The sequence below is a fragment of the Sminthopsis crassicaudata genome, chromosome 2 (assembly GCF_048593235.1).
Source record: "Sminthopsis crassicaudata isolate SCR6 chromosome 2, ASM4859323v1, whole genome shotgun sequence".
Classification (NCBI taxonomy): Eukaryota; Metazoa; Chordata; class Mammalia; order Dasyuromorphia; family Dasyuridae; genus Sminthopsis; species Sminthopsis crassicaudata.
The window spans coordinates 119,917,237-119,927,720 of NC_133618.1; positions in this window are offsets into that span (position 1 = coordinate 119,917,237).

Sequence of the window (10,484 nt, forward strand, 5' to 3'; positions counted from 1 at the left end):
CATTTATTAAATACCTACTACTTGCCAGGTTGATAAGGGCCAGATATGCAAATAAAGGTAAAAGACACTTTTTGCTCTCAAGTAGCTAATATGAGAGACAACATGCAAACAACATACAAACAAACCATATATAGGATAAATTGGGAGGGAAGGAAATAAAATTTAAAAGAATCAGGAAAAGCTTCTTGTAGAAAGTAAGATTTTTTGTGGAACCTGAAGGTCTGATGTTAGTAATGATCATAATGATGATGATGATTGACACTATATAAAAAAAATTATAGTCTAATATTTACATAGTACTTTAAGATTTGCAAAATGCAATATGCATTCTATCTTATTTTATCCTCACTACAACTCTAGGTGGTAGGTGTTATTATACTCATTGTATAGATGAGGAAACTGAGGCAGACAGAGATTAAGTAGCTTGCCCAGGTCACACAACTAGTAAGAGTCTAGATTAGATTTGAATTCGGATATTGCCTTACTTGAAACAGAGAACCTTTAGCCACTGTGCTACATAGTTGCCACTAAATAATTCTATATCTTAGTGGAATCACGATTTAAAATAAATAAATAAACAAATAAACAAATAAATAAATAAATGAATAGAATTCTTTTTTTTAAATCCATATTTATTTTCCACAACTAGGTGGTGTAGTGGATAAGGCACCATTCCTAAATTCAGGAGGACCTGAGTTCAAATCTGGTCTCAGACACTTAGCACTTCCTAGCTGTGTGACCCTGGGCAAGTCACTTAACCCCAATTGCCTTAGGGAGGAAGAGAGAGAGAGAGAGTGAGAGAGAATGAGAGAAAGAGAGAGAGAGAGAGAGAGAGAGAGAGAGAGAGAGAGAGAGAGAGAGAGAGAGAGAGAGAGAGAGAGAGAGAGAGAATTCCAAATTGTGTTAATAATTCTGGCGCTATTGTAAGAAAGTCAGATAGCTGGGATTATATCCCAAAGAAATACTAAAGAGCGGAAAGAGACATATATGTGCCAAAATGTTTGTGGCAGCTCTTTTTGTTGTAGCTAGAAACTGGAAGATGAATGGATGTCCATCAGTTGGAGAATGGTTGGGTAAATTGTGGTATATGAAGGTTATGGAATATTATTGCTCTGTAAGAAATGACCAGCAGGAGGAATACAGAGAGGCCTGGAGAGACTTAAATCAACTGATGCTGAGTGAAATGAGCAGAACCAGTACAACCAGTTGTACACTTCAACAACAATACTGTATGAGGATGTATTCTGATGGAAGTGGAAATCTTCAACATAAAGAAGATCCAACTCACTTCCAGTTGATCAATGATGGACAGAGGTAGCTACACCCAGAGAAGAAACACTGGGAAGTGAATGTAAATTGTTAGCACTAATATCTGTCTGCCCAGGTTGCATGTACCTTCGGATTCTAATGTTTATTGTGCTACAAGAAAATGATATTCACACACATGTATTGTACCTAGACTATATTGTAACACATGTAAAATGTATGGGATTGCCTGTCATCGGGGGGAGGGAATAAAGGGAGGGGGGGTAATTTGGAAAAATGAATACAAGGGATAATATTATAAAATATATATATATATATATAATAAAAAATTAAAAAAAAAAAGAAAGTCAGATAGCTATAATTAAAAAAAAATTTTTTGTTAGAATTGACGATCAGAATGTGAGTAGCATCTAAATGAATGTTTGCCTATTGGTCCTATCCACTACTGGGTATATAATCTGCCAGAAATAGAAGTACTTTCTTGACTCAAAGAAACACCTTATTTTCCCAACATTGTAGCATAAACAGGCTGAACACAAACATTAATATTTTAGGTGACACACATTTACCTCTTAAATATACCAAATTTTGTACATTGTACATTGTAAGTACCCCTATTTTGGGTACATTACATTCTAAAATGTAATTTACGTACTCCTTTGCTTTCTTAAATTGACACTTCAATGTTTCAAAAGAACTGGGTTTTCATAGATAGGGGTATACGATTATCTATTGATGAAAATAATACCCCTCCCACATCACAGGTCTTGAGCTAGGCTTTAGATATTGTCTAGTCCAATAGCGTAATTTTATAGGAAATTAAGTGTCTTTCTCACTTCTCATTTTATTTGGATAGTGAACATCAGAAACAGGATTGGGACCTAGTTTCTCTGATTCCACAAAAAACTAGTCCCTTGATAGGTATTATTCTGGTGATGAGTCTCCCCAAAATAACCAGGTTGGTTTTCTGATCACAGATAGTCAATCTGTTAGCCTTATTTCAGTAGAATCTTCCAGAACTTGTATGCTTTTAGCATATAGTCTTTGGGATCCCATAATGATGGACACCATAATGATGGAACAGAGGAGAGCATTAGGGTAGGTGCTATCCAGAGTATAATGAATGTTATTGAAGTTTTTTTCAATTATTCAGTAGCATCATTATGAATAGTGGTCATTGGTTAAAGTCCATACAGTCAATTGAAATGTATAAGTCTATCTGGCCAAACACTAAAATATCTTTTTCTGAGCTTTTTCTATTTTTGCCTTTCAAAAAAATTCTATTTCTTTCCTTGATTGTAAGATTGTCAGCAATTTTGTTTGATTCCTTCCAATAGTCTCTTTCTTCCTATATTGCCAGCCTCCATTTTTATTGCTTCTAAAATGCCTTGGTCTAGATGATCAGAACTCCAAGTCTGTCAAATTGAGTCCAAAAAAGAATCTTTTAACCCTGAGGAAGGCGTATAATAGGTCTATGCTCAAAGTGGTGGCTGAACTTAATCTCCAGTGTTTTAGTGCACTTTGGTTGCTTTGACATTCTTTCTTTTCTATTTTTTATTTATAGTATACCCTTTCTGATGGTTAATTAGTGCCACAAAAATATGACAATGCAAGGAACAAGGTGGATAGTCAATTCCTTGGAAACAATGTTATAAATATGGCCTTGATATTAAAACAAAATAGAGCTTTTCAAAACTTGAACCTATATGGTTTTCTTTCACCAATAAATGTGAATTGTAAATAACAAACTCGATTTAGAATATAAAAGGACTTTAGTAAGAGGTAGCATGATGAAATAAATAGAATGAATTTGGAATCTAGAAGTCCCGGTTCAAACCCCATTCTCCTGGGATATTTAGTATGTCTGTGATCCTAGCCAAGTACTAAACCTCTCTGGGCCTCTCACTTTTCTTAACGGTAAAATGAGGGGTCATGGACTCCATGACCTTTAAAATCTCTTCCAGATTTAAATCTATGATCCTATGATTCAGCAAATGATCTATGCAACACATCAAGATCTAGTAAAGGGTGCTGAGATTCAAGAATTAACATCAATTTTAACCAACCACAAAAATTGCAGATAGGATAATCTACTTATTAAGGATGGGTTTTGAGATTTTGTAGTGGGCTTTGCTTTATGTAGAAGTCAATAGCTGATAGTTTACATGGGCTTTTAAGGTAACAAACATTGCAAACATTTCATTTGATCTAAAAAATAACACCTTAAGATTGGTATAAAAGTATTTACTTTAAATTTATATAAAGTACTCACTTTAAAGTATTATCCTCATTTTATAAAGAAAGAATTTTAGGTTCAGAGAGAATAAGGGATTTCTCATAGTTGGTAAGACTATTAAATCTTGGTAGAAAAACTTGAATCCAGATCTGTTTGGGATCCAAGTCCAGTGTTCTTTCATTAAATCCCATTGTATCCTTAGTGTAGTAATGTTATCCCAAAATTAATTTTTTGAGGAACAAAATAATGTATGAAGGAAGGGCATACCTGTGCTTTTAGATTCTCAATTTGTGCCATATAGTTGAGGTTTCCAAGTAGGTGAAATGTCATTATGTAGAAATCCAAAAGTCTCTACTTTTTCACTTGTTTGAAGGTGCTTTGAGCACCATTCTAATTAGAAGGGTTAGTTCCTCAAGTAGAGGGGAAGTTACCTGATGCTGAGAAGTAGAGACATGACTACAACTTGTATAAAAATAGCCTTTCCAGATGGCCAGGGGACAATATGACCACTCAGCATTTCATTAAAGCTGAGCACTCAGATTTTAAGAGTAGGAGCAAAGCTATGTGAGCAGTAGCCAGAAACCAGGCTAAAGTCCAGTCATAAGCAAAACAGTCTAAGCCAGGAAAGATCACTTAACATGCCAAATCAGTCGAAGAGATTTACTGTTTTTCTAAGTTTTCAACACCTCCTCACATCTCCTTATTTAACCTTACCTATAGATTTAGACACCACCCCCCAGGGAAATATAGATAGATAGATAGATAGATAGATAGATAGATAGATAGATAGATAGATAGATAGATATTATATAGATATAATGATATAAGTTTTTTTTGGGGAAAAAAACTTAAGAGCTAGAAGCAACTATAAAAGATTATCTATGACAAACTTCTTATTTTACAATTGAGGAAATTGAGGCCCAAAGTACAATGTATCTTTCTCCAAATTTATAAAGTTAGGACTAGAACCTAGGTCTCCTTACACTACTATGTTCATCCTATTATGACACTGTAGTGTTTTCATGCATGTATTCTATGTTAAAGCCTCTATGTTTTCTGATGGTTCTATCTTGGTTTAGTAAAATCAAAAGTTGTTTTTTTAATATTCTAAGCATATTGAACATTATAAAATAAAATGGTTCATAAGCTCATATTTCAAAAATAATAATAGAGTAAAATCAAAACCCTTTATTTTGGGGTGAAAACTAGAGATATAACTAATATGTCCAGAGGCACAAACATAAGGTTAGAAAGTGACATTAAGAAAAAGCATGGTCTCTTTCAGAGGGATTTGGTATATAGTATCTAATAAATACCTTTTCATTCATTCATGTCTTTCTCTTTCTATAATATGTGTGTATATGTGAACACATACATACACATGTATATATCATATATGCACATAGACATAATCACGTTACACGTGTGGAATGAATATATGTATATATGTGAATATATGCACATGTATATGTGTAGGTATATGTAAGTATGCACATATCTACATAGTATATATTGTATCTAGTTACATGTGTATATATGCACACACATATACATGTGTGTATATATAGTTCTATGTATATGTGTATACATATATTTCATATATATGTATGTGTGTATGTAAATACTATCTATATACACACTCCATATGGTTCTTTACTGATCTTGCACAACCTGATGCAGCCAAATCTCTCTTTTCTCTCTCCTGAAAAATCCCATTACCTTTGTGCTCTTATATCTGAGATCATCTTCCTTCACCACCATACTGGTATGACTACATCTGACCAGGAGAGAATACCCATATTTCACTGCCAAGGCTGAGGACACATGAAATATGGGACACCCAGCAGCAGTGATAAAATCAATAGTGATAGCAACACATGCTGGTTTCCTCAGAAGCAATATCTGTGTTTCCCTTTCTTCCCATTCCCAACCTTTATCCTGATCCTAATTTGCTAGAATTCTAAGATAGACATATAGCACAATATACTTTAGAAAACAAACATTTAAGCCAATTATGTGTCATATTAAGCTATTATTGTCCTCTTATTTGGAGGACATTGAATTTCTACTTAATAGAAAATTTTCAGATTCAGAAGTAGAATTAGTCAGAGTTTGGGTAACTTGGTACTTTGAATTCTATGTTCTTCAACCATCACATTTTGAAACCTCTATTGTAAGATTTACCATCTTACTCGGACCTATCATGAGTAACTAGATGGTGCAGTAGATAGAAAGCTGGGCATAGAGTCAGGAAGACCCATCTTCGGGAATTCAAATAAGGCCTTAGATACTTATTGTGTGACCCTGGGGAAGTCACTTAACCCTCTTTGGCTCAGTTCTTTCACCAGCAAAATGAGTTGGAGAAGGAAATGGCAAAACATTGCAGTATCTTTGCCAAGAACACCCCAAATGAGGTTATGAAGAGTCAGAAAAGACTGAACAATCACAAAGGGATCTCTTATACAGAAAGGGGAATACATAATTATATATTTCAGGCATAGCTTTTGAGAATCTAATGTTAACTTTAAGCATGAGGAACTGGAGTAAAACTTCATTGTTGTATTTATCTGTAACAAAGACACTTTTAACTGTAAATTCCTTGTTACAACAGTAGATTTGTGATATCATCAATATGGCAATTCCTGCATTGGTGCTGATTACAATCCATCTCTAGCTTCTCATCCTGTATGACTCTTATCTGTATCTTACACATTCTTCCCAAGGGAAGATGAGCTGGTGCCCCAAGATCTCTTGTTATTATATAGGCAACCAAGTAAAACATAGGTTGCCTATCTGTCATCCCTCACTATTGCTGAGTGAACAAATTACCTGCTTTTCCAGTCATACATCTTTTGGATGACATTCTCTACCCCTTTTTTCCTGTTTGAATCTTCATTTGTAGCATTGTATATATAGCTTACAACCATCAGGCACTGTCACTGTCTGAGGGTGACCTGTAATTAAATCTTCAGAGACATTCAAAGAGTAATTCCATGATTTGCAGCCAAACAGCATCTTGGACATTATTGGAAGAAAATTATTATTAAATAGAAGAGCCTTTGCAGTAGAAATCAAAACTAATTATGGTAATAAAAATGCTCTAAATCACTGTTGATTAGAAAAACACTCTGAAGTGGTACTTAATACCTATCAGATTATTTAATATAATAGAAAGGAGATATGATAAATGTTAGAGAGAATGTGGGAAAATAGGGACTCTAAAGCAGTATTGTTGGAGTTAACTGATTCAAACATTCTGGAGGGCAATTTAGAATTATGCCCAAAGGACTATAAAACCGTGCATAGCCTTTGATCCAACAATATCACTATGAAATCTATATCCCAAAGAGATTTTTCTTAAAGAAAAAGGATCTATAGGTACAGAAATATTTATAATGGCTCTTTTTTGTAGTAGCAAAGAATTGGAAATTCAAGGGATGCCTATCAATTCAAGAATGGCTGAAGAAGTTGGGGTATGTGATTGTGATGGAATACTTGTACTATAAGAAATGATGAGCAGGATGATTTCAGCAAAAATTGGTAAGACATATTAATTAATTTGAAGTGAAGTGAGCAAAGAAAATATATTGTATACAGTAATAGCAATATTATAAGATGATTAATTGTGAATGACAGGTATTCTCAGCAAAACAATGAATTAAACAATTTTGAAGAACTAATGAAAACTTCTATTCACCTCCAGAAAAAGAACTGATGGAGACTGAATGCAGAGCAAAATATAAGTTTTAAACTTTATCTTTCTTGCGTTTTTTGGTCTTTGTTTTCTTTTATGATATGGCTAATGCCCAAATATATTTTGCCTGTGTGTACATGTATAATCTATTTCAAATTGACTTCTCAAGGAAGAGATGAGTAAGGAAGGGAGAATTTGGAACTCAAAATCTAAAAATTTCATTAATATTAGAATTGTTTTTACATGTAATTGATGGAACAAATATAGATAAGATTTAAAAATACTAAAACAAAAGAGGGGCCTTTGTTTCAAGAAACTGGGAAACAATAAATATAATGCAAAATTCCCCAAATGCAATACAGCTTACTTTTTCCATATTAAACTGAATTAAATTAAATTAAATCAAACCTCTCTGTCAGGGATCTGTTCTGGTGTGTATGTGTGTGTGTGTGTGTGTGTGTGTGTGTGTGTGTGTGTGTGTGTGTATACACAATTGAATTTTGCCCTTTTACTTCCCTATATGTCATATTTTCCCTATTAGAATATAAGTTCCTTGAAGTCAGATACTAGCTTTGATTTTGTATTTTATCTCCAGTGTTTAGTCTATAGTAAACAATAAATGCCTTTTAATTTTTGTACTAATATTTATGTGTATCTTAATGGATTATATCCAGGTACTGTCCATCCCACTACATATCATAGGGTTAACAATAAGCATTCTTCATCCATTTGATCTTTCTGCGTGAATAGTCAGTCTGAAGCCTTTTGAGCCATTGTAGAGATCATTTAGGAGACTTTGTGATATTAAAGGGCTTGAAGAAATCAGCATATTATTCTCAAAAAATTAGAGAGCAGCTTCTACCTAGCAGATCACAGCAGTTCATGCCTCAATTATTGCCAGGAAGGGAAAAAAAAAAAAAGAGAGATTAGCGGGTCAAACTTTTGTCTGTGAAATTAGTTCAGCTCAGCATCTCCTGAATCATTGACTTCCTGCTCTCCAATCAATTAGAAGACTTTGTTATCATATTCTTTAATCACACATAGCTGGAAACAGTTTCCCAAAATTCTACATGTTGTATTAGAACAAAGCAGAAGATTTCTGCACATTTTCAGTGTAACCCACCAGGAAGGTCAAATCCATACAAATTCTAAGGACTAATCCCTCATGTTGAATGTTGCTTTGCCTGTAATCCCTAATCTATAATGAATTAAATGATATTGCTATTCTCCTTGCCATGACAAGCTTCATAAATAGCTCATAGATAGTTAAGATTCTTTCTTACTTGCCAAAAGTGACCAGAAATCCATGCTGTGAAATGAACATTGAGTAGGATTTCTTCATTTCTTCAAGGAAAGTATTTTGTTTTTTAAGGAAATCTAAAAGATATGGGATCAAATTGAAATGTCATTACACATCTTATACTTTTAACTAAATGTTAACTTATTACGCTGTTTTGAAGAAATGTTATATGATTTTTAGTATATGCTTGAATGATACCTTGATGAAGAAGAGTATTTTTTGTTTTATCAAATCAATAATTAAAAACTGGAAAACAGTGGGATGTTGTATTTTCTATATCTCTTAGTCATTTCAGTGACTGATGTGGTCAACTAAAGAATATAATTTGTAAAAATTTTTTTCTATCCAATTTTATAAGATCTCAAAAAGTATCCCCTCCAGATAGAAATTCTTACAAAGATGTTGTGCCTCAACAATATTAAAGTGATTCCAAGGTGTTGAGGAAATTCTGGAACATGCTAACATCTTGGAAAAGCCATACAATCCATCTAGTCCTAGTAATAAGGCTATGCCTGCTTTTCAAAGAACATCCTAGCCAAATTCTGAGGAACTCACCTCAGGAAGATATAGTCTTAAAGAGATAAGGAATTCATAGGTCAGGGTAATCTACAAATCAAGGAAGTTTCTTTTCAAAAATTTTAGATGATTTATGATGATCTTTACCTAACTTTTTTGACTCTTGGGGTGCAAATGCCTTGGTTTAACTGTTTATGAGATTTTTTTTGGGGGAGGGCAACCTTATTACTTATTATTATTATTTTATTTTTAATTTATGGAATAAAACAAGCATTTCCATAACATAGTATAATAAATAATGATTGAACACAAAACTAAAAATTTATTATATACAACTTGCTATTTCTTTTAAATATGTAATATAGTTATGATGTAAATTTCTTTTTTTCTCCTGTTTTCCTTTTTTCTTCTTTCTCTCCCCATTCTAGAGATAGTTAACATTATACACAAATAGGCATATATATGTAAAATTATTCTACACTTAATTCTATTTATCAGTTCTTTTTCTGGGTACAGTTGAAGTTATTATATATATTTTAAAAAGGACAAGAAAGTAAAAAGCATATTTTCCATGATAATTGAATCTAGTAGAAGTCTGGCTACTGGATATATAAATCATTTTTCATTTATTGTAATCAGAATAGCAAAGGAGGGGGGAAAGCAATAACACTCTTGAATGTTGCTTTGCCTATAATCCCTAATCTATAATAAATTAAATGATATTGCTATTCTCCTTGCTATGACAAGCTTCATAAATAGCCCATAATTAACATTCTTTCTTATTTGCCAAAAGTGGCCAGAAATCCATGCTGTATAATGAACATTTAGTAGGATGTCTTCAATTCTTCAAAGAAAATATTTTGTTTTTAAGAAAATCTAAAAGATATGGGATCAAACTGAAATATCATTACACATTTTATACTTTTAACTAAATGAAATGTTGCATATTGGTTTTCTGAATGGTTGTTAACCGCAAGAAACCATGCTATAGGCATAGAGGATGTAGAAGAGGAGTAACCATTTAATTCTTTACAATCATATGATAGAATATCAGCTTTCTTAAAGTTGGAAGACTTTCATTTTTGTCTTTTTATCCCCAGTGCCCAATACAAAACCTAGAATATAGCAGGTAGTTAACAAATATGTAATGAACGAATGAACAAATAAATTAATGATTTCTGACTATTTTAATTCATTCTGTGAAATATGGCCCCTAAACTCACAGGGATTAAATTCATGCTCAGAAGTATCAGTAAAAGATCAATATAGCATCCTGAGTTTAGTCAGAGAACTCTCTGAACATACCTATGTATCTCACATGACTCCCCTTTGCAAACTCTTCATCCCAACCTATTTGCTATTTTGTAAATGTGGTCTTTCATCCTCTATATCCATGATTTCACTGAAGCTTTACCCTAACCTCAGAATGTTCTCCCTTCTCTTGGAATGAATCTAGGGCTGCCTTTAGGAGC